Source organism: Carlito syrichta, unplaced genomic scaffold (assembly GCF_000164805.1).
Source record: "Carlito syrichta isolate Samal-C Ts95f unplaced genomic scaffold, Tarsius_syrichta-2.0.1 Scaffold309042, whole genome shotgun sequence".
Classification (NCBI taxonomy): domain Eukaryota; kingdom Metazoa; phylum Chordata; class Mammalia; order Primates; family Tarsiidae; genus Carlito; species Carlito syrichta.
This window is the reverse complement of record NW_007253138.1, coordinates 185,497-209,905: the sequence shown is the minus strand read 5'-3', so window position 1 is coordinate 209,905 and position 24,409 is coordinate 185,497. Positions and strand designations below refer to the sequence as shown.

The 24,409-nt window shown below is 39.0% G+C and overlaps 1 protein-coding gene across 2 annotated transcripts in view; it reads left to right on the top strand.

The window, feature by feature from the left end:
• FYB1 (FYN binding protein 1) overlaps window positions 1-24,409 on the top strand; it is a 157,850-nt gene that overhangs the window by 24,797 nt on the left and 108,644 nt on the right. The window contains exon 1 of one of the 2 annotated variants that reach the window (XM_008066637.2): window positions 18,210-18,372. The exons of the other annotated variant lie outside the window; for it this stretch is intronic. The gene's annotated coding sequence lies outside the window, so the exon portion shown is untranslated. Of the gene's footprint in view, window positions 1-18,209; window positions 18,373-24,409 lie in introns of those variants that run through there. 2 annotated transcript variants of the gene reach the window in all.

Sequence of the window (24,409 nt, the reverse complement as noted above, 5' to 3'; positions counted from 1 at the left end):
TACCATGCCCAGTTAATTTCTTGATTTATTGTAGAGATGAGGGCTCACCAATTTGCCCAGGCTGGTCTCAAACCTGCGAACTTTGGCAATTCACTCACTCGCCTCATCCTCCCAAAGTGCTGGGATTACAGGTTGAGCCACCGAGCCCGGTCTATTATTTTTTTAAATTGTAAAATGTATATAAAATTTACCATCTTAACCATTTTTAAGCGTACAGCTCAGTGGCATTAAGTACATTCATGTGATTGTGTGCATTTGTTTATTTTTATCTTCTTAGTTTAGGTTAACAAATCATTCCAAATCTTAATGATCTCAACCTGTATATTAGTTATTCCTCTCATGCTTATATGATTTGTCAACATCAGAATGCATCTACATCTTTAAGATGAAGAAGGACAATAATGATTAGAACAGACCAATGGAAAAGGAGATTGTGACAGGCTCATATCATCATTAATCTGTATTTTCTGAGTGGATTAGAGTTATTTAATAGTTTAATTTCCCAGTTCACAAGTTATTATATCAAAAAACCCTCAATGCTTCCTTTTGTCTATTCAAGTCCAGGACACCCAGTGGGTTTTCCGAGACCTAGCGGTTCCTTTAAAAAGAGATTTAGTTTCATAAATCCTCTAGTCTTAGTCAAATGCAAATGACCATATTTCATTATCGGTGCAAATATTCTTTATCTCTAAGAAAGTTTACATCTTTGTTCTAATCTTATTTTTCCAGCTTTTTATTTGCATGAATATTTCATATTCACAGCAATTGAAATATTCAAAAAAAAATTTCCAAGCCAGTTTCCTTTCTCACCTATTCTGTCATACCACCATCCATCTCGTCTTGAAGAATAAAAATGTTGTAGTCATTTTAATTCTTTCTTCTCTTCTTTCTTTGTATCCGGTCTGGCACAAAGCACCTTGATTCAGGGGTTATCAGAAATTTTTCTATCATGTCCCACACAGGAAGTGTTATTTAATTAACCCCTATTTGCACATGGAAGTAGTTGCTTCATGGGGGTTAGGATCTTCCCTACAGCACCAAGTCCTTAATGAACTAATATCTCAAATCCACACCTACTATCTTCATCAAAGTCATTATCTCTATTAACCCATGCTTGGGTTATTGTCACAGTCTCCTAACTGCCTGCCTTACCTTTCCCTAAGTTTATCTTTTGTGGTACAACTGGCTAATCTATCTAGCCACTGTTTCTGGTATGAGTCTACAGTTGTTTTCAATTACTTCTGACAGTCAGATTCAATTATTTTGTGAGGATTTCAAGGATAAGAGCTTATGTGAACCCATCTTACTTGTGAAACTTGTCTCCTGCTATTTCCTCCAGCAACCACTATTCCAGTTAAATTCACTTATTCGCTGCCTAACACCAATATCATCACATTTTTTATATTTTCTTTGCTCTCAGAAGATGCTGGTGGTAGTTGTTAATAGTCGTAACTACTTGAGTAGTTGTATAGGTTTGAGTACCTAGTATGTGTTAGGTCTTGTGCCAATATTCACAGCAAACTTACATTAGCTACTATTACCTTCATTTTATAGATGAAAACATTCAACTTAGGTGAAGTAACTTGGCCAAGAAGAAAATTTGATTCAGTAACAGAAGGTTCCTAAGCCTAACTTCAGACACTACACTCTTTCTATGCTCTTGCCTAAAAGAAGCTTAGCTTTCTCTGAACTCCCAATGTTTCTTTTTAGTCTTTGAATTTGCTAATTAATTATTTGCCATCATGGGACAAATTTGACTGTTCTTAATTATTCCCTAATTCTTCCACTTATATATAGTTGTCTGCATCTTTGTCCTCATCTGTTCAACTATGCTGGGAACCTTTGACTGTAAAACCCATAAACCCTACAATGTGCGGGTATTGTTATATCCCTTGGATATGATATCTCAATTACTGAATTTTTACAAAGCGTTATAGTTCCTCTTGCCCACATGTGCCACATTACACCACCCCTAAGAAATTGGATTTACATGAATGGTCTTTATTTTCTGCATTTCCTTTCACTCTTTTGCCAGATTTATCATAGGTAGATATGGGTTAATTTTCTAATTCATAAGTTATTACAATATCAAAAAACCTTAATGCCTTCTTTAGTCTATTAAACTCCAGAACAATCAACAGGTTTTCCAAGACATATTGGTCTCTTTAAATGAGAGATATAGTTCCATAAACCCCCTAGAGATTGTTTTCAAATTTATTCTTAACTTCAGAGCAAAGGAAGTAGTGTATCAATCTTCTCATTAACCCAGGTTTGAATATAATTTTACATATTATAAAATAATATAATTTTATATAAAATATCTTTTAAAATCTGATGGCACACCTAGAATTTATCTAGTATCTGAGAGGTTTCGAAAACAAAAAGATATCATATGGCCCTGGTCCTCTAGAACTGTGCTGTCCAATACTGGAACCATTAGCCATGTGGCTATTTAAATTTTAGTTCACCAAAATTAAATGAAATGAAAAGTCCCGTTCTTCAATTGCCCAAGCCACATTTCAGGTACTCAATAGGGGGATGTGATTAGTGGCTACCATATTGAACCACATACATAGAGAACGTTTCTATCATTTCAAAAAGGTCTTATTGGAGAGCACAGCTCTAGAAGCTTATCGACAGTTTTGTTGAGAATTATATAAGATGTTTGATGTCATTTATGGGAACTGATGACGTAATAGCAACATGTTCCCATACATGTTTAATAGTTGTTCTATATCAGGCCTTCCTTCATCATTTATTCACTCAGTGCAACACCGAATGCCAAATAAAGTCTCAAATTAAAAATGGCAGCTCTTATATAGCTACTCAGTTATCTGACATCATAATATGAAAAAAGTAAAGATTTAAGTAGCAGAAAGAGAACAAAACATTCTATGAACAAGTCTACATTTCATAAATTCTGCTAAATTCATGAAAGTGCTAAATGTAAATCTGTGGCAAATTGTTGACACCTCCTCTGCCCCTGCTTGGACAGCTGTGGATGACATCTGCATCAAATCAGCCAAGAGTTATTTATTTTTGAAATGTGCACTGACCCCTTTTTAAGCCCAAAGGGTAAAAATGTCACCTTTGTTCATTTCTCAAGAAAAATATTTTTAAGATCTTGCACTGACTGTGAAAAGAAAAGCTGTTCCTTGGGGTGCTATCCATAATTCCCCCTTCATCTTAGGATTTTCTGACAGTCATCATTTCTTGCCTCTATCCCTAGATATAGTATGAACAGGAAAGTAATTCTAGTACCCCACAAGTCACATTATCCTCTTTTCTTCCAGCGAACTTAAGTTGAATATTGAGGTTGTATTTATAAATGTGTGATTTTATCATTGACTTTTTGTATTTCAAAAACTATGAGCTTCTTGGTACAATAGGACTATTTGATTCAATCTTATAATCCCACTACCTATGACATGGCTTCATGGGAGATAATCAATAAATACTTTTACATATATAAATTAACTAAGATTCCCAAATACGTCTCCCTGACTGGAGTTAAACCTTTCAAGTATCCATAAATATTAACAAAGACACAAATACAAATAAAATCAAGATGAACCATGATGAGAGAACTTTTCTTTTCATAGTTCCATGCAAAATCAGCTATGCTGACATATATGTGCCATGGCGACTATGGAACTAAGTGGAAGATGCTGTTAGAAACTAAGAAATGAGCCTGGATATCATACTTACGAAATTCATAGTTAGTTTATGTAAAGAGTCTGCCACAGATAACAGGAAACCCCATATCTCCTGGCAATACATCTGGCCCATATAAGCTAGAAAAAGGCCAAAGCAGTGGTTCTCAAAATATAATCCAGAGTTACCTGGGAACCACCAAGTCCCTTTCAGGCATTCTACAAGGTCAAAACTGCTTACACAATAACACTATGTTACTTGTCATTTTCATTCTTATTATCTTAAGACTATTCAGTGGAATTTTCCAGAGACTGTATAATTATCTGAAAAGGCTATTAAGATCTCCTTCCCTTTTCCAACTACATATCTGTGTATTTCGAACTACATATCTGTATATTCTTCAACCAAAACAATATGCCACAACAGACTGATTGCAAAGCAAACATGAAGATACAGCTGTTTTCTATTGTACCAGACATTAAAGACATTTGCAAAAATGTAAAATAATTCCATGCTTCTCACTTAAGTTATGGTTTTGGAAAATATATTTTTCATAAAAGTTTTATTCATATTAATATGCAATGATTTATTACTATTTTAAATGAATTAACAAATAAATAAATGAAAATTTTCTGTTATTACCCATATTAGCAAAAGCTCTTTGGGTCCTCCAATAATGTTTATGCATTTAAAGTGTTCTTGAAATCAAAGAGTTGAGAATCACTGCTCTACAATGTAGTGAGAATAAATATAAGATAAATGGGGATCCTAAGCAATGATTAACTGAAGAACAAAAAAAGCAAACAGAACCATGTTTCTAAGCTGGCCATGAGACTCTGTTAAGGATGCTTACTATGGTTCTTCATCCAATCAACTAATTACCCACAGCTTTTTGGAGGCTACATCTAAATCTTACTTATAAACTAAACCATTCATTTGTCCAGGCAAATATTTGCTAGCTCTTTCCAGTTGCATACGAACTGTTTTGCTTCATAAAATGTTTACTTTAAAATATCATACTTGGTTTTAAATGAGAATTTAATGTTAATTTGAGAAGATAGTTGGTTCTGCTGGCAGCCTGAATACCATTTCTGAGGTCTGTAGTGTGTCATCCGTGGATTGCTGCAAAGAGAATGGGTAGACTGGTGCTCAAATCAGCCCAGATTCATCTTCCTCATAGCTTATTAGTTTCTTTAGTGTCATATGATTTATGTGAAATCATTACCATTTCTGAGATCTGCTACGTGTCATCTGTGGGTTATTGCAAAGAGAATGGGTAGACTGGTTCCTAAATCAGCCTGTACTCATCTTCCCGGTAGCTTATTAGTTTCACATGATTTGTGTGAAACTAATGAGACCAGGAAAGTTTATATTAAGATGATCCTGCTTTTGTATAAAAATACAATGTTCATTTTAGTGAAAATTGACTACTGAAGGAGATTGGGGTGTGTATGTGTGTATGTGTGTGTGCCCGTGCACGTGTTTATGCTCTCAAACAGATATTTTTCTGTCTCCCTCTTTCAGGCATTCTAATCTTTGGCTCAGAGAAGTTCACCATTGTTCATTGTTCTACACTAATCCGTTTCTCAAAAGCTCAGAGTCAGGCCAAACAGTTTGATGCTATGCTGTTCTTCTGTGTCCCTACAGCTTCTCTTCCATCTTAAACATTCTTACAGTTGTTTTTCAAGTTCCATCACTACATAAAAGTGCATCGTTCCATCAGTGACTCAACCCTACCTAGACAGCCCCTCACAGGCATCATGAATGTTCTCCTCTGAGCACTTCCTTATATCACTCTTCCACTGTTTACACTGTTCTCATCCCACCAACTCCAACTCATTCTTCAAGTAGCATTTCAGGATCACTCCAATGTGTAATCATTCTCATGGCTGTACTGTTTATTTGCTGCTTGACATATACAGCCCTGTAACAGTCATTGTACTATAAATTTTCCAGAAATATATCATGTGCTTTTCTAAATAACCTTGAGTTTCTTGAGTTTCTGCAGCTTTGACCATAGTACCTACTAACAGAAAGCTTTGTAATCCAAAAGCCACTCAATATATTCAGAAATAAAAGATTGTCTATTTATCCCATATTTGTCATGTGCCAAACACTGTGCCCGGTGCTTTGAACATATTCTCTCACTTAATTCATTAACCTGAGGTTCAAAATGGTTGTGTCCCTTGTGTCTGAGGTGAATCCCAGAGCACCAGCAGCAGGGGTTGGCAGCTCAAACTGTGTGCGTCTTAGCTAAGTACCTTTTTCTAGTTCATCACATTACCTCCACAATCAATTCTTGATTAGTAGCCTTCCTTTTTATTATTTTTAGCTTCCACCTTGTTAATCAATATTATAATGAAAAATGGGTACATTTTTCTTTTAAAATTGAAAGATATTTTTACAGCATAATGCTCCAGTTTTTATTATGCTTTTGCCTGGGACAATCAGTCATTCCATTCACTGTATTAATACTGTGTATGTATATTTGTGTGTGTATCTTCTGTAACAATTGATCATGAATTTAGTGGCTCAATACAATTCAAATATATTATCTTATAGTTCTGGAAGTCAGAAGTCTGAAATGGGTCTTACTGAGTCAAAATCAAAGTGGGGCAGGGCTGTGCTCCTTTCAGAGTTTCCGGGGAAGAGTTCGTTTCCTTGCCTCTTCCAGCTTCCAGAGACTGCCTGCATTCCTTGGCTCAAGGCTTTATGGCTGCCTTCCATCTTTAACGCTAACAATGACTGATCAAGTCTTTCTCAGACTGCATCGCTCTGACACTGGCACTCCTGCCTCCCGCTTTCAATAAGGATTCTTAGGGTTACCTTGGGTCTCTTCGAGATAGTCCAAGATAATCTCCCCATCTCCAAATTCTTAACTGCTCCTGCAAATTCCTCTTGGCCAGATGAGGTAACATATTCACAGTTCCTGAGATTTGGAGGTGGACATCTTTGGCAGAGGGGAGGGAGTAGGAGGAATGTAGTAGCATTATTTTGCCTTCCTTGTGATAGGATGGGTTTGGTTATATTGAAAGCTGTAGAGAGTAGTTCAGAGATTCTTGATTCTAATTCCCCCATTAGAATCATCTAGGAGCCCAGGTGTTTCACCCAAATATTTTTATTTGACTGAACTACATAGGCCTGACCATCTGCATATGTTAAAGGCAACTCAGATTATCCTCTTGTGAAGCCAAGTTTCTGAATCACTGGGTGTGTTTAAAAAAGCAGATCTGAGCAATTATACAGAGTTTTAAGTCTGAAGACCTCTACTGCCTTTTAAGCCACTCGCTATACCACTTTAACTCTTTCAACCTGAGTGCCCTTAACTATAAAATGGGCGTAATAATTATCTTGGCAATGTTATGGAAATTAAATTAAATTAGATAATATTTATGAATTCCTGTGTACATTGCCTGGAATATGTTGGTTGATCCCCTAATAAAAGGTAGTTATAATTATTAATTCCATATAGCAGACCAAGTCATATCCCTAAGTTATGACAAACATAATTATTAAAAGTGAATATCAAAGAATGTACCCCAAACTCACTCATTTTGGTCAGAATTAAAGGAGTTTAGAATTCTAACTAACTCTGGTTAGATTGCCTGAAATCTGATATAGCTCAGGTGAGCTATGCCTTTCTGCTGTGCTTTCCTTTAGGTCTGGGCAATGACTGATTTCTCCTTGGGTTCTCTCTTTTTAGAGTCACTCTCTTTACACTGCATGGACTAAGCTTGTAGAACAAATTAGCTCAGCATTATGTGCAGGCAGCTGGTTATCTGCCTTAGTCCAGGATGGTGTGTGCCAGTCCCAGCTCAACAAAACTCAGAGTCCCACTGTGTTTTACATCAATCCTTTAGTAAGCTTTGAAGCCCCTGTCTTCTAAAACTCAATTCACCATTCCCTGGATCTCACGTCCCAAGCTCCGTCTGTTAGCACCAGTCTCATTCTGGTTCATGAGGCAGAATAGTCAATCAGGGCTGTCCCCAGTCCTGTGTTACAGCTACACCCTCCACACAGAGAGAAGAGGCCTTCTGCCACCACAAGAGAAAACCCTTTCATTTCAAGTATTGCTGAGAATTATAGTGGCAAAAGAACTATCCCTGTTTTACAGTGAGAGAAGGCAATATTTGGCTAAAAGTCCCCAAGGGGCCATAAACTTTAGCAATATAATTGTGTTTTAAATTTTTATTAGCTTCAGAATCAAAAAAAGAAAAGGTGAGATTACATCATAAGTGACAGATCTTGCTTTATTAGCATCCAGAGTCAGAAAAAAAGGAAGAGAAATTATATACAAGAAAGATCTTGCATATTTCTTGCCTTGATTTTCCTTTGCTAGTCTTTCTTTAACTGCTGGAGAATTAAGGGGAAATACTATATCAATAAAGTTGACTGTGGTGATTCAAATTTTAAATTTGTGATTCCCAGTATTAAGAGAACTAGAGTCATTCTCCTTCTAAATCCTTCTGTTCTGGAAAGAGAAGGATAGCACGTTACTGTAAGTGACAACTTTTCCAAGGTTGGTATGTCAATGGTATGTAATACTTGTGGAAATCTTTGTCCCATGGGAGGTAGAAATGTTTTGCTTTGTTGGTTTTGAGAAATTTTATAAATAGCAGAAAACATATAACAAACAACAACATATTACCAAGAATTGGCAAAGATTTTGTCATATATGCTTAAGTCTTTTCTAATATGAAAAGAATAAACAATACACATAAAGTTGAAATTCAGTCATCATTCTTGCTCAGATCTATTTCCTGCCAATACTTCCCAAACACAGCCTCTATCATTATTTCACTGTGTTTCTTTTGGGGTTATTTCTTTAGCTACCAACAAAGTTTAGTTCTGTGCACCCTGATCGATGTGGCTAGGACCCCAAACTCCAGAAGGTGGAGGGAGACAATGTTGTTGCTCCAGATAAAATTCATCCTTGGCTGCTGATTGAGTCCTCTGTCTCTTATCCCAATCTGCGAACTGATCTTGGGGAGATGCTCTAGGCTTTCTATATGTGTCAAGAATAGACACAGCCGATGTAGCTTGCCCAAGTCTTCTGTTCCCTAGTTTCCACTTGGCCCTCTCAAGGAGAAAGGTCTTCCCCAATGGAAGACACTTTAGGTCAGTTTATGGGATTAAAAAAAAAAATTCTATAAAGAGAGAACTTCAAAGTCCGTGACCTGCATTTCACGGGCTGCAAACCAAATGCCTACTGGGGTCAGGCAGGCGACTTCAATGAGGGAGGCTGTTATAGCAATCTATGGAGGGCTTTCAGAGCTCCAGCAAATTGTTGTGTCAAGGAACCAGACTTTTCATGAAATCTAAATGTTTATGTGAAATCACTCCAGTTTTTAACAGTTCTTCATTTTTTAAAGGTTCAAACCTACAGAAAAACTTAAACAATAGTACAGCAAACATCTATATCCTCTTCATCTAGATTCACCCAAAATGGTTCACATTTTGCCACATTATATGTGTGTGTATAAATTATTTCCTGAATCATTCTAATATCAGTTGCACAAATCATGACATTCGTTCTTAAAGATTTCAGCAAGCACATCCTAAAGATAAAGGACATTTTCCAACTTAACCACAATGCCATTATTATCCCCTATGAAAGTAACGATTTTATACCATTTAATTGCTCATATTGAAATTTCTCCAGTTGCCTCAAAATTATTTTATAAACTTTATTTGTTCAAAGATCCAATCAAGATGACAAATTGCATTTGAATTTTACATCTTTTATCTTTTAATCTAGAAAAGTGCTCTGTATCTTCTTTATGTTTTTCAAAACTATTTTTAATTATCGGCAATAAATATGACTTGTATGAATGTGTGCACAAGTGTGTGCATGTGTGTGTGGATACATGTGAATGTTAGGATGCAACCAAAGAGGGTTTGCAGGCCATATCTAAGCTGTGAGTTGTATTCACTGCACCCATGTGCACTCTATCAGAAGTCTCGCTGACAAAAGTATATCAATATGGCCTTTGCCTCAATCTATTTTAGTGTGTTCTCTTACTAGGCATGGAAAAATAAGAAATAGAGAATGTCTTCTTTCATCGATATTTATTGAGGGCCCAAAAGTGCCTGATGCTGTGCTAAACTCTAAGGATGACAGATGAAAGTCACTTGGAGGAGGGGACCAGTTACAAACGCATCTTGCCGGGCTCCACCCTAAACTTGTTGAATCTAGAATCTGCTCTTTTAAAAGCACCTCCGACCTCATCTCTACAATAAATCAAAAAATCAGCCGGGCGTGGTAGCGCATGCCTGTAATTCCGGCTACTCGGAAGGCTGAGGCGGAAGGATTGCCGGAGCCCAGCGGGTCGAGGCTGCGGTGGCCGGGAGCGGCCACTGCACTCCAGTCTGGGCGACAGAGTGAGACTCCAACTCAAAAAAAAAAAAAAAAAAAGCACCTTCGATTATCCTCATGAATGCTAAATTTCGATTACTAAAGACACACAGATCTACTCCTGACAAATGCAAATGTAACCAAAACGTAAACAAGATGCAAATACTCTGAGAGACTCCGAGGGACGGTCAGAGATGGCATTGGTAGGAGAGCTGAGTTTTGAGCTGAGTTAGAAGAAGAAGGGTGGGTTAACCAGGGGCAGATGAAGGGGAAGAAGACAAGGAAATGAGAGAAGCAGAAGCAATACCATATACAACGAATGATGTGGTAAGGCCTGATGAAGGAACTGGTATATGCCACATTAAGAAGCTGAATTTCTTTTTCGGAAGGCTTGGAGAGCCAATGAAATGCTTTAAGCAAATGATCCAGTCGATCATAGGAAGATCATGTGGACAGTCCTACAAAGAAAGACTCAGAGGCAGAACAATTCCATAAAAAGCCACTGCAGTTAAAGGGGCAGGAAGTGATGAAGGCAGTGCACTGGGGCAGGAAGACAAAAGCTGGATTCAAAAGCTTTCACTAAGCCAGGCACAGCGGCTCATGCCTATAACCCCAGCACTTTGGGAGGACGAGGTGAGAGGATTGCCTGAGCCCAGGGGTTCAAGACCAGCCTGGGAAATCTGTCAAGACCTCGTCTCTACAATAAATCAAAAAATTAACTGGGCGTGGTGTCATGGCCTATAGTCTAGTTACTTAGAAGGTTGCAGAAGGATCACCTGAACCCAGCAGCTTGAGGCTGTGGTAGCTATGAGTGTGCCACTGTACTTCAGCCTGGGCGATAGAGTGAGACTCTAATCAAAAACCAAAAACAAAGAAAAAACTTCCACTACAAATGATAAATAAAGGAAAGTCAACATTTAGGCACAATACATATTTGTACTATGCACAGTCTCTCTCTGGGCCCCCAACACCACCTGGTTTTTACCATTCTAGAAGTGGCATCATTACCTTCATGATAAGAAATTCTCCAAATCTGCTTCAGTATACAAAGAATTAAGGGATACTGATCCCTGAATTACTTGTATGATATTTAGCTGTTTGTATTTGTAACTAGGTATTAGGAATAAACAGATTAATAAAAGGCAGAACCTGAAGTATACAGGGAGAGAGACAACCAAATAAATGATTGCAATATGATGTGGTATGTACCAAAGAAGTGTGACTAAATAATAAGCAACCAATACAATGGGCATTAATTCTGCCCTGGAGAGTGGAGTGAAGGCCAGAGAAGACTTGCCATAAGAAATAAATCATATTGTGGAAAAGTAAAGTTTCAGAATATTTTAATTTTAGTTTTGAAATGTAGAAGAAATATTTTCTTATCTAACATTTTATAATTTTTAGGATTTGTGGTCCTTCTGACATTCCAATTTCGATCTTATGATTCAGTCTTAGATTTTCTAATTTCTTTGTACTTTTCCATCTTGTCATTCTTTAGAAGACTTCGGGAACCCTTTAACAAAATTACTTGCTCTTGGATAAACAAAATGTGGTATATACACAGTGGAATATTATTCATCCATAAAAAGGAATGAAGTTCTGGTACATGCTACAACATGGATGAACCTTGAAAACATTGTGTTAATGGAAATAAACCAGACACAGAAGGACAAATACTGTACCATTCTATTTACATGAAATATCTAACTAGACCAATTCATAGAAATAGTAAATTACAAGTTGTCAGGGGCTGGAGGAGGGAAGAGGATGTGCAGCTACCTCTTACTGGTTATAGGCCATCTGTTTGGAATGATGAAAAAGTTTTGGAATTGGGTAGTTGTGATGGTTATATAATGCTGTGAATGCAATTAATGCCACTGAATTGTGCATTTTAAAATGTTTTAAATGGCAAATTTTGTGTTATATATATTTTGCCACAATTTAAAGAAATTAACAATATAGTAAACCAGGACTCACTGAACAGTACACTTGAAATGGGTGAATTGCATGGTATGTGAATTATACCACAATATAACTGCTAAAAAAAAAGACTGAAAAATTGAATTTAAAAAGATACTTGGGAGACAGAAGCAACAAGACATGCTGAGAAAGTCTAAAGAGGGTCCTTCCCTCATATTTCAGTCTTGTGCAAATGGTGCCTATTGGACACTCAGATGAAATTGTCCCTTGTACAGTCACCTAGTAGGAAAAGCAATAATGAGAGCCTCAGAAGTGAGGACCAAGGGCCCTTGAGAGGTCGTGCAACTGGAACAGAAAGGGGTAAGAAAACAGGCTTTGGGGCACACCCAGGGCTTGGTACATGATTGCATGCTGAACAAAGGAACTTGTCAACCCAGTAGAATGGGTGGAACCAACCAGTGGGGAACACTGTGGTTTTGTTGAAAGACATCCCTGTGACTTTGCCTGCTTCTCATGCTATGATTTTTCTCTACACTTTTCAACAGTTGTCTCCAAAGTGGAACGAGTATGCCAGAAGGAGGATTCAAGACAGTTCATTGGGTGTGAAGAAATTGTTAGAAATCTTATATTTTAAAAATCTCGTCTTTTATTTTCTATTTTTGCTTGCACTTGATAATAAAGTATTTTCATAAGGCAATATACATATACTGCTAATAAGAAAAATTTTAGACAAAATAAACTTAACAACTTATTTGAGCAAAAAATGATTCATGAACCAGGCAGCACTTATAGTCATGAAAAATCAGAGAATTCCACCCCAGCAGCACGGGCAGTGAACTTTTATAAACTGCACTAGGAAGGAAGATGAAGAAAGCATATTTGGCCAGTTTGAGTAGAAGGACCCTAGTTAGAGGGTAGTTGGTGATTCTGATTGGTACAGTTTCAGAATTTAGTTTTAGAATTGAAAAATTCTATTTTAGAATTAAAAAATTCTAGTTTCATTTTACTGTTTACATTGGGCTTCGATTTGCTTCCATAAAAACCTAAAGCTCTAGGGCCATCTCAGCCTAATGCTTCCCCAATTAAAAAGTGTTAACTGTGTGTGTGTGTGTGTGTGTGTGTGTGTGTGTGTCTTAGTGTTTATTAATAAATATCCACATTTTGGGGGGCATGCTCTTTTTTATTTTTTATTTTATTGATACATAATATTCTACATATTTTGGGGGTGTTTGCATAGAATATATAAAGATCCGTTCAGGGTATTTGGGATATGCATCGTCTGGAATATTTATCACTTCTATGTGTTGGGAATATTTCAAGTTCTCTCTTCTTGCCACTTTGAAATAGGCAATACATTGTGGCTAACTATGGTAACCCTAGTTTGCCCATCTAGCATTAGAAGTTATTTCTTCTAACTCTAAGTTTGCACCCATTCACTCTCAAATATATTTTCTTGCTAGCTATACACAGTCAAAAATCTTCATTTCTGTATGACAGAAAGTCAGGAAAAGAGAGACTCAAAGAGGAAATCCAGAAAAGCAAACACAGTTCTTATCTCCCCCACTGCTCAAAGATGGCTGACACCTTTCATAAGGTTTTATCCACAAATAAAATCCCATGTAGTAAAACCCCCTGGAAGGTATTCAAATCCCTTGCAACTTTTCCTAATGAGAATACATTTCTGGAATCTTAGAAAGTCAGAGGCAGAAAAATCTCTGCTATTGACCACGTAGTTTTCCACTTTCCTGAAAAACAGAAAGAAAGAGCAGGTTAGTGGAAGGAGGTCAAGATCAGAAGCAGACAGGGTAAAGTCATGTCACCTTTTTTACATGTTAAGCAGAAGCCAGTTCTCTACCTTGCAGGTGGTAATGTATCTCTGACGCGTGTGCATGAGTGTTGAGGCGAGGAAGGGGAAATAGCTGTTAAAGTCAAAGAAAATAAGCAGAACTCATTTGCTTTCTTCTCTCCTACACAGTTCAGTTCATTCTCATCCTAATTACCAGTGTGTTTGGGCACTGGGTGGTTTCTGACAGCAGACAAAGAGCTCACTGGAGGAATACCCACCTTTGATGAACTGTGATCAGGATGTGACTGACTTAAAGACAGAGCTCTTGACAACCAAGCATATGTCAACAGGGCAACAGCAACCTTTCAGAAGGGTGTGGAGTCGTTGGACCTTCATCTGTCGCTCATTAGTCTGGAGCAGGGGCAAAGCTTGTGAAGACACTCTCTTGCTGAGCAAGCAGAAGGTGGCCGCCCTCCGCCATCTGTCTTCCCACAACGCCCAGTCCCTGGAGTAAAGGAAACCGGCAGGACTGTGCTGAAGCCTGACTGGAGGCCAAATCATTTCACTTTCAAACACATTCATGATCTGTTTTCTGAGTAAGTCACCGGAGGCTTTAAACAGCACAGCATAGCTGACTTGGCCACCAGCACCAGATCACTTCTCCTTGAAAAATGATTGGCCATTGGCTTCATGTTATTTACTCCTTTGAGAACTGGAATCTAATTTTATCATTTTTCTTAATTGTGGGAAAATATTGTTATTGCTAAAAAGAAAGAACAATAGTAGGTACAATGTTTAATTGAGAGGACAGGGAAGCAAACATATGGACAAGTGATGGGCCTGAGCAGCCCAACACTTCAAAGTCATCATTGTATAATGTGCAGATGGAATAGGGTGTGGTTTCCCAACTCAGAGTTGAGAGGAGGGTGGGATGAGATAGGAAAGTTGAAGAATTTGGCTGGATGATAGAGACAGAAATTCTAGTATTCTAAACAAGTGTTTGATCTGGGAGTAATGAGTTGAGAGTGAGTTGACTTTCTCCATCTCCACTATACCCCTCCAAACCCATTAATTCTCCTACCCAGTGTTTTATTTCCTTGTATTATACAATAGAGCTGCACAGGATAAGGGAGTAAAAGCCTCATTTTCATGTCCACAAAGAATGAGCTGTTCATTGAGATGTTCATCATTTGCTTAGACGTGCTCTTGCGTGGGGGAAGGGAAGCCCTAAACATTTAGTAAGATATCCAGAAGCACTGAGGTGTTAGCTATGATTCTGTAGCAAGATGTAAGGCCGAGTATTTTATTTATGAAAACCTTGAATTATTTTATTTTATTTTATTGCTCAGGTTTCTCTATAATTTATGTAAGCCTTTAGTGAGAAGTCACAAAAATAACTTCATATTCAAATAATAACCCAATATTACATTATTGGTTTCCTTTAGAAATATAACGCAAGTAATTCTTATCAACTTCACCTTCTGTTAACGCCATTTCAGGAAGGGTTGTATGTGAAGAAAAATATGCCCTTCACATTTTCATTCTTTCCTCTAAATGAAGGGGGGAAAAATTCTAGTGCTATATGGTGTCTTGAAAGTCTTATGTTAATTTGCTGGTTCAGAAAATTGGTTGCATCTATCCACAGCAGGCAGTAAAATAGGTTTGCACTGAAAGCAATGCTTTTGCTTTTATTGATCAGAAGCTATAGAACACAGACTGGCAAGAGAAGAATCAAAAGTCATCATCATCATATCATTGTTAAATAATAACAGATTATTGTACATCTTTTCTTTGAGTAGAGATTCGTTAAAATAGAAAAATTGAGTGTTTATTATTATGTGATAAGAAAAGCTCAGACTAAAGGTAGATTACAGCAAGTATCTACACTTCCATGTATTTTAGGAATTTCATCATGTTACTAAACTCACCATCATGACATTTTAGTTGTTTTTATTAAATCTTCAAATATTTTCAGACACTAGTAAGCATAGCCACCATTTATATCAAAGGAAATATTCCATTTTTTAAATTAAGACTTTCTAAATGTGTATAGTTTTTCTCCACCTTTTTGGAAAGCAAATGTTTAAAAGTGTATATAGTTTTAGCACACAGGGGCTGAAGGATATAAATCACAGGGCTTATCTCCCCTCGCCTAAGTCAAATGCATAAAAAACAACAGCCCCACAAACCAGGAAGCAGCCTTTGGCTTCTAGTAAGTTAATGTATTCAATAGCATTTATAAAGTGCCTTCTGTATGACAGGCAATGTACTGGAAGCCAGAAATCAAAGACAAATCAGCCACAGACCCTACCCACCCTTAAAGAGCTCACAATCTCATGAGAAAAACAGATATATCTCCAACGATTAAAAGATAGTACAGAAGGCCAGAGGAGGGATGCCTTATCCAGTCTTGTGGGTCAGAGGTCAGAAGGAGGTGCTATCTGCCCTGAGCTTCGGGGCATGTGCAAGGAGTTAACCAGATGAAAAAAAAGAGGGGGAGGTACATTCCATTAAGACAGGGCATGCTCTTGGTTGTGGTGGATTGTTTTGTTTAGTTCTCAGCATCTGAGGTTGATGGAAGGGAGACGAAACAAGCAATTCCAAACTCCAGTTAGGATTCTTTCATAGCCCAAGATTAAGGTCCCGAGTTAGGTAAGATCTCCCTCAATTCTTCTGCCTCCACACAGTAGGAACTAACAGCTTCCTGGTTCCTTCCTTTATTCATACCTTGAGCTTAACACTCTTTTTTTTTTTTTTTTTGAGTTGGAGTCTCACTCTGTCGCCCAGACTGGAGTGCAGTGGCCGCTCCCGGCCACCGCAGCCTTGACCTGCTGGGCTCCAGCGATCCTTCTGCCTCAGCCTTCCGAGTAGCCGGAATTACAGGCATGCACTACCACGCCCGGCTGATTTTTTTTTTTTTTTTTTTTTTTTAATTGTAGAGATGAGGTCTTGCTGCCCAGGTGGGTCTTGAACCTGCGGGCTCAGGCAATCCGCTCACCTCAGCCTCCCAAAGGCGTGGGATTACAGGCTGAGCCACTGAGCCCGGCTGAGTTTAACACTCTTAATACTCATCACAATGTGTCATGGTTAGTAAAACAATGTCTATCTCTGTAGCAGTTATAGTACAAGTTTGGTTGCAGCAAAGAGTCCCAACATAAGACTTATTTTTAAAAGTTAAATTCTTTTCTCCCTCTCTTGTACCCTCTCTCATAACCATGCAGCAAAATCCAGCAATGATGGAGTTGTTCTCTGTGTCAGAGGCTAGGTCTGTCCATCTTCTGGCTCTGTCATCTCTAAGGTGTTACCCTACTCTTTAATGGACCTTAGTGGTTCAGGTCCACAGAGTATTCCAGCCAGCAGGGAGGAGAAAGTATGATGGGCCCCTCTTTAAATGCACTGCCGTGAAGCTATATAATTCACTTCTGCTTAGATCCCACCAGTCAAAACTTAGTCAAATGGCCACATGTTAATGGCAAGGGGGGCTAAAAAATGTCTTATCCTATATAGTCGTGAGCCCACTAAAAAACCAGAGGTGTCTTATAAGCATTGGGAAACATTTTCTGCAAAGGGCCAGATAGTGAATGTTTTAGGCCACATACAGTCTCTGTCAGTTCATCATCACTGTCGTCATAGTTTTATCTTTCCCTCCCCTTCCCCCAACCCCCTCCTCCTCCATCTAGGTCTTAGCTTGAAGACTGTACAAAACATACCACAGGTCAGATTTGCCATGTGGACCATAAACTGCTGACCCCTAGTATGCAAGAAGAGAAACCATACTGGAAGGAGCATAGCCATCTTTGGCATAACGTTTACAAGATCATAAGCCACTAAGAGGAAACGCCTTTGTCTGTTCACTTTTCTAGTCTCAGCACAGTGCTTGGACCATACAGTAAGTGTCTAACATTTAAATGAATGAATGAGTAGAAGGAAGATAGAGAGGTTATTTAACATCTACCATTAGTTAAAATTTCATTAAGTAAAAATTATCTTCTTTAGTAAAAGATTATCTTCTGAATATTCCGTTTTCTTCAGAGTTTGAAAAAAAGTCTGATGGAGAGCAGACAGAGGTGAGTTCACAGGGCTTTCCAGCACATGCACCATCCCGTTCAGTTGATATAGATCAGTAACACACCTCACCCTTCAACCACAGGTGCAATTAGGTCCTGTATTCCACAGGTTGGAGTGAAATTTCCTAATCCAGAGCAGCCCTCCTTGGCGCCCCCTGCTGGTGAAAGCCCTGGATGCATGGGCAGATTATGGGAACAGAGGCTTTACAGCTTCCTCCCTTTGAATAACCATGGTGGCAGGCAGGAGAACTTTGTTTTGTTTTTGCCCATCACATGTTTGGTGGGAATGTCAGCAGAATTGTCCAGGCTGAATAGACACTTTTTAGTTCCCCTATTTCTCCCCTTTCTTACTCAATAGCTTGAGGACATAAGAGAAGTTTTCTTGTCTAAGTCAGCCTGGTGGGGAGAAGGAGGGGTGGCTTACTCAACAAGTGCCCTGGAAAAACTCCGCTAGGCATGAGAAAGTGCCACAGCTCTTGAGGTCTGCATGGAGGGCAGATGCAAGAGCCAAACGTGAGGGGTGCCCAGGCCCTGGCCCAGGAAGATCCACTGAATGAGGCCATCCTCCCACCTTATTCTGCAGGAGTCAGGTAACAGCTATGCCCAGGTTTCTTCTTTCAAATAAATGTGCAAATTTTTGCAGCAGGAAAAGGCACCACCTCCAAGTTGCTGTTGCACTGTGTGCTAGCTGAATAACTGAAAGAATGGCATGTTCTACTGGAAAACAGCAAAAGAGATAGACATCAGACACTAAAACTCAGCCTCTTTGTAGCCAAGAGGGTGATAAGCAGATAAAAACGTGGCTGGGAATGTGTCTGTAGCTTGCTCTTTTGTTACTGGTCAGGGCCTCTCCTGCATTCCTGTTGCAAGCTCTGTTGCCACTAGTGTTAAATGATGCCTTGCAACGAAACCAGGAACGTGGCCCTATTGCCAGCAAAGCTGGGCACGGATCATTTATTTCGTCCCAGCTCCTGACAAATGTGCATCCAACCTTTTGATGAGGAAGAGCAACTTCCAGTTTCTCCAAAACCTCAGATCTGACAAGGTGTGGGAATTCAAGTGGGATTTCTACATAGGCTAATGGTTATGCTGCCATTAACTCTGTCATATCAGAAGGAAACCTGACAAACCAGATGAATGATAACAGACAGCTGCAAATCGGCCAAGGAAACCTTTCAGAGCAAGCAGTAACTCCAAATTTTGGTCGGAACATTTGGCCCTCTTGTATGCATTGCTGATTCTTCTGAAAATTTCACAAGGTTTTTTTTCTCTCTCTCTTTTAACTATATTAATAGTGAAGTAAATAAAAGAAAATGGACCTCTGACTCTGCTTCCTGTTAGCTGTGTGACTTTGGAAAAGTCACTTAATCCTGCTGTTTCTCAATTTTCTCATCTAAAAAATGAGAATAATAGTAGTACTTATCTCATAGGGTTTTTGTGAGGATAAAATTACATACATTTATCATGTACTAATTACTAACATGTATTCATAGATTATTAATATTCATCATTTGAAATATTTTGGCATTAGATACAGATTCTTCTACGTAGAAAAACAGAAGGGTTTATGACCCCAAGGGCAAAGTTTTGCTGCGCTTTTCTGTTCGTGCTGAGAGTGCCAGTGAAGATTTTATGTAGAACAAAACTTATACACGGTGAGACATAAACTCAAATATTACAACACTCCAAGAAATTAGTGATAATTGATAGGTGAGGGGGAGGAGAAAAAAGGTGTTCTTTCCAATAAACGTGCATGTTTAAAATGCACCATTAAAGGTGATCATGAATGTCAAGGATGCTGTGGTACATTCCAGGAACACCTTGGAGAAGATTGCCTTTTGTTTCCAAAAGGTAAGACTTAGAAGGATTCCACTTCTCCTGGGAAATCATTGTAAAGTTCAAGTTCACACTACCTGCTTGTCATTTCCATCTATTTATTTAACTACCAGTGGGCTTCAAATTCTCTCCAGCTCCTGCTGGCATCCAGAGGCTCCTGCCCTGGGCATGAGAGCTCACTGAATCTTGTTTCTGGGGCGATGCTGCACCTTCAAATCTATGGCTGCCTCAGAGAACTATCACAGTGACATCTAGTGGTCCAAAGAATAAGCACAGACGGATACTTTGAAGTTTTTACCAGCCTCAATGTGCTTTTATTTATTTACGTATTTATTTACTTTAATTTTTTATTTTAAAGATGTGGGGTACAATTCAGGGTTAGGTATACAAATATTCATTATGTGGCTACCCTTGTTGATGAGGTGTGTCCCCGTCTTCAATGTGCTTTTTAAAAATTGCATTTTTCACCATTTGTGCCTTATGTTAACAACAGAAATAAGTGAGAGGATGTAGAAAGGATTTTTCATTTTCCAGAAGTGTTACCAGGGGCTGACTCTGAGGGAACATTTCTCAGAACAAGGAGGTGGAGAGAATGAACCACAACTTGCTGACTGATTTTAGGTTATGGTTCCGGAGATTGTGGGTAACAGTGAGATCTCAGAATTAAGATCTGAATATGGACTCTACCAGGCACCAGCCATGGGCCTTGTGTGAATTACCAAACAGCTTCATGCTTCAGTTTATTTATCTGTAGCTTAGGGATAACAATAACTTTTTTATTAATCTGTTATGGGGGGATGCCTGAAAAGCTCTTTCAATAGTCCCTGGCATGGAAGGCAGTCTACATTAGCATCTGTTCTTGTTGTTATTGTTTTCAAGAGCATGTTCTGTTGAAGCTGGTACTCCACTGGTCAGGCAGTATAGGACAGAGGCAAGCCCAGTGAATGAGTAAGGGGGAAATCCGAATTTTAGGCCAGCTGTGTAACCTAGGGCAGAGTCCTTACCTTGATGCTTTTCTGCAAAATAAAGGGCCTTAATTCACGGATTGATTTTTAAGTTTTTTCTTTCTCAAACACTGTGATTCTAAGGTAAGACTTCCAGTTGAAATTGGCCTATCTCCAAGGCCCATTTTTCTCTTTTCTCTTTATCCAAGCGCAGGGCTACACATGTCCCAGGAATTTATTACACAATTGTTCACGGATAAGAGGTAGAGGTTGGAATGATCTCTGTATCAACCACTAGGAATAAACCAAGTTCATGTATGGGCAGAAATGAAAATATCAGGGGAAGCACTAAAAGGCAAAGAATTTTCCTTCATCAGATGCTGGTTAGGGTTTCTCTGTTAAATGTGGAGAGCTCAGGGCTTGTCTTGTTTTTCTACCTCTGCTAACCAGCCTTTTTACACAGACAGGGAACCAGGAATACCACTTCACTATATGAAGTCAGTACATAGCTTGTCAATAATGTTGCTGAGGGCCGTGTCACAGGAGTTGGTCAGAGCAGTAAATAACCTTGTTTCCGTGTGCAGGTTAAATGTCACCAAAGCTCACCTGCTGCCTGTGACTAATCCCTCACTCTGTCTTTCCAAGCCAGAAATAATCCCAGCTAGGATGCCACCTCTGAGGCGGTAACAAATGGTGGCCTGGCAAAGGTAATCATGAAACAAACTTCCTGCTCTTCTTCCTGAACTACATCCATGTAGGTACTTGAGCATTCATAGAAATTCAGCACAAAGATATTTTGGGGATTTGTGAGGGTGTGTATTATTTTCCTGTGGCTGCTGTAACAAAGTACCACCAATTAGACAGCTTACAACAGAATTCGATTCTCTCTCATTTTTGTAGCCAGAAGCCTGAAATCAAGATGTTGACAGAAACATGCTCCTTCTGGAAGCTCTAGGGGAGGATCATTCCTTGCCTCCTCCAGTTTTTGGAGGCTCCAGGCAATCCTCAGTTTGTGGTTGCATCACTACAATCTATGCCACTGCCTCCATATGGCCCTCTCTGATGTCTTCTCTTCTGGATCTTATAGGGACACATTGAATTTAGTGCTACCTGGATAACCAGAATGACATCATTGCATGATGCTTAATTATATCTGCAAAGACCCTTCTGCCAAATAAGGTCACATTTACAGGCTCTGAGACGTAGACATATCTTAGAGGTGGGGGTAGTGGGAGGGTTTACCATTCAACCCACTACAGTGGGTGCAGAAGATAGAAGAGAAATTTATAAAGACAAGCTACCAGCATTTACACCCTCGGTTCTTGCCCCCTGCATTTCTGCAACTCTTTTAGCAGGAGTTGATCAATAAGGATGTGAGGACAAGAACAAGTCCAGGATCCCAATGGTTTTTAATCATTTTTGCCTTTGAACACACCACAGGATGCCATGCCCTCCCACTTGTAGCCCAGGCTGCCTGGGCTGGTGATTTTCCAAAAAGAAACCCTTAGAGGAACACAGTAGAATAGGTTAGGGCACACAGGAAGTGCATCTGGAAAAATAAATTCCCCAGGGTGATGTTGCCACACACCATGCTTCTAATCTTGGCTTTCCCCATGTTCACCTCAAAGGAGAGCACCCAAAATATCTTTATTTGACTCAGCATGGTGACATATCCCTGTAACCGCAGCACTTCGGGAGGCCAAAGCAGGAGGATCGCTTGAGACCAGGAGTTCAAGATGAGCAACATAGTGAGGATCTTGTCTCTACAAAATTTTTTTTAGCCGGGCTCGATGGCTCAGCCTGTAATCCCGCGCCTTTGGGAGGCTGAGGTGAGTGAATTGCCTGAGCCCGCGGGTTCGAGACCCGCCTGGGCAGCGAGACCTCATCTCTACAATAAATCAAAAAATCAGCCGGGCGTGGTAGCGCATGCCTGTAATTCCGGCTACTCGGAAGGCTGAGGCGGAAGGATCGCCAGAGTCCAGCAGGTCGAGGCTGCGGTGGCCGCTCCCGGCCACTGCACTCCAGTCTGGGCGACAGAGTGAGACTCCAACTCAAAAAAAAAAAAAAAAAAAAATTTTTTTTAAAAATTAGCCAGGTGTGGTAGTGTGCACCTATAATCCCAGCTACTCAGGAGGCTGAGGCAGTAGGATTACTTGAGCCCAGAAGTTGGAGGCTGCAGTGAACTGTGATTGCACCACTGCACTCTAGCCTGCGTGACAGAGGAAGACCCTGTCTTTAAAACAACAGCAAATAAAACCTCTATTTACCTGATCAGACAAAAGATAACTTTAGTCAGTGAGAGTTGGGTTTATACCTCTCAAATAGTTTTGTAATTATTTTTATTTATATTAGATATTTAACATTGGTCCATTGTTGCATTTAATTTGATAATTCTTCTAACACTGGTTTTTAACCATTCTTACTAAAACTTTTATTGTGATAAATATGTATACCATATAATTTGCTATTTTAACCATCTATAAGTGTACAATTCTGTGGCATTAGGTACATTCACAGCATTGTGCAACCACCACCACTATCTATCTCAGAAATTTTTCATCATCCTCAGCTGAAACTGCATATCCCTGAAGCACTAACTCCCTATTCCCTACTCTCCGCTCCAGTCACTGGCAACCACTCTTCTACTTTCTGTCTTTATGAATTTGACTACTCTGGGTACCTCATGTAAGTGAAATTTCACAATATTTGTTGTTTTGTGATGAGCTTATTTCACTTAGCATGGTGTCATGAAAGTTTTATGCATGTTATAGCATATATCAGAATCTTCTTCCTTTTTAAGACTGAGTAATATTTCATTGCACATATATACTATATTTTGTTAATCCATTCGTCCATCAGCAAACACTTGGGTTGCTCCCACCTTTTGGGTATTGTGAATAATGCTGCTATAAACATGGGTCTACAAATATCTGTTCGAGTCCCTGCTTTCAATTTTTGGGAGGTATATATCTGGAAGTACACTCACTGGATCATATGCTAATTCTGTGTTTAATGTATTGAGGAACCTTCATGACATTTTCCACAGCAGTTGTGCCATTTTACATTCCCAGTAGCAGTGCGCAAGGGTTCAGTTTCTCCAAATCTGGTCCAATGTTTGTTATTCTCTGGTTTTTTTTTGGGGGGGGGGGTTCAAATTTTAGCCATCCTAATGGATATGATGTAGTATCTCTTTGTGGTATAAAATTTTAATTACAAGAATAGCTTATCGAAAAATAATAGATGACTCTTTTTGCAATATTTTTTACTCTTTCTGAAAACCATTTAGTATTTAGAAAATCATAAAACAGGAAAGGGTTTAGTGTATTTCATTTTTTTCCTGTTCTTTGAATTAACCTTTTTAGCCTTTTTTTCAGACAAGTTATTTTATATAAATACATTGCTATTAGTCTGGTTTTTGCCATGAGAGTTTAAACATTATAACATCTCTTATCTGTAGTATCTGCTTACACACTTCTCCGGCCTCTCCCAGGTAATAAGTTTTAAGCTGCAGCCAGATGCATGATAATCACCATACCAGGAAGACAATGAATGAACCAGAATGGTGTCCCAGACCCCAGAACTGCCAGTTGGATGACACATGTCACCAACTCTGAGAGACATCTGTTTGGAGCCAGCTTGGGCTAAGAGAGACCTGATCTAGTTATCTACTTAAACACTCCGCCCCCATACTGACACACATGGACCAAACCTTTAAAAAAGTAAGCGGAATTGTTAGTCTCCTCTTCGTTGTTTCCCCTATTCAGATTGTGCATGATGCTAGTCAAGCAAGATGTTTTGGGCTCGAGCCCCAAAAACTCTATATTTTGCTCAATCTCTTTGCTCATCT